We start from the raw sequence: 1,202 nt of genomic DNA, 5'->3' as shown, positions 1-1,202 counted from the left end.
GTGAGGAAGGGAGCAGCACCACACACAGAATGGGGAGTCCAGGGATGCTCATGTGAGGAAGGCCAGGTATAGCGATGTGGGAAACCCACCTGGGACACTGAAGGTCCAGGCTGTGCACAGGGATCTGCAGGGGAGGCAGGAGCCTCAGTAGCTCCAGCAGGCCCTGAGGACATGGGGGCAGACCCCGTGGAGTAATGTCCATGGTATGCACGAAGGGAAGAACCTCAGAGAGGCTGAAAGGACTCAGGCAGGAGAGAGTAGACTGGGCAGGGAGAGGAGTGGACATGCAAGAAGGGAGGGAAGAGGGAGAGAGAAGAACAAAGAAATGGGAAGACCTTCAGATTTGAGGGAGGCCTGGAGAGACTGACTCCATAGAGGATGTAATCAAACTGAGAGGCGGGGCAGCTGGCCCCGCTGGCACCCAGGAGACGGGAGAGCACTGGGTCCCTTACCAGCCTCCCTGGCTGGACCTGTGCTGAATCACAGAGCAAGGTCATGGGCAGAAGTAGCTCCTGATCACCCGCAGAGCTGCAGAATCTTATTCAGGGTCCAAGAATCCTCTACAGATTCAATGTCACTTGTGCTTCAAAGACCTTTCCAGAGAAAAAGAACAGAGTCATTGTGAGTGGGGGCAGTTTGTATACAATAGGCTGTCCCTACAGTGCATGCTAACATGCAGATATCCACATAGGAGGCCAGAGATAAAAGAAGGAGGAAAAGCCAGCAACTTGCAATGGGTTTGGGCCAAAACTCACAACTTTGCTGGTGGCTGATGGAATTCTGGGAAAGGAGAGGAAGAAAACTGGGAAGCTTGGGGCTGTGCACCTGGGACAGAAGAGACCACTGACCAACAGGAAGTGTGGGGGATATCTGTCACCATGCTGGAAGCTTCCCTGAAGGAGACAACTATCTGAAGTTTGGATGGAGGCTACTGGGCACTGGTAACATGGGCACCGCCCTTTATAGCCTCAGGGATGTAGCTGAGGTGTACATCCAGACCTACAACCATGCCATAACTTTCAGTGTGCATGTGCAAACTCTAAGCTCATTAGAAAAGCCAGCTGTGGCCCATGCGTGCCTCAGGTGTACTCTGGACACCCAGAACAGTAGTCTATCTACGAAGGCAGATCAGCGCAAAGATAACATACAGTGTGGGGGATCTGTGTGATTTCTGGTGATGTCTTGTCATACAGGAACCTCCA

The 1,202-nt window shown here is 52.7% G+C and overlaps 1 long non-coding RNA gene across 1 annotated transcript in view; it reads right to left on the bottom strand.

Moving 5' to 3' along the window:
- LOC101979113 overlaps positions 1-554 on the bottom strand; it is a 1,513-nt gene extending 959 nt beyond the window's left edge. Inside the window, exon 1 of the long non-coding RNA XR_258513.2 lies at positions 453-554. This is a non-coding gene — a long non-coding RNA (uncharacterized LOC101979113). The remainder of the gene's footprint in view (positions 1-452) is intronic.
- Between the last annotated feature and the right edge of the window lie 648 nt (positions 555-1,202).

This window comes from Microtus ochrogaster, chromosome 19 (assembly GCF_000317375.1).
Source record: "Microtus ochrogaster isolate Prairie Vole_2 chromosome 19, MicOch1.0, whole genome shotgun sequence".
Taxonomy (NCBI): Eukaryota; Metazoa; Chordata; class Mammalia; order Rodentia; family Cricetidae; genus Microtus; species Microtus ochrogaster.
The sequence above is the reverse complement of the archived record's forward strand: the minus strand, read 5'-3'. Positions and strand labels throughout refer to the sequence as shown.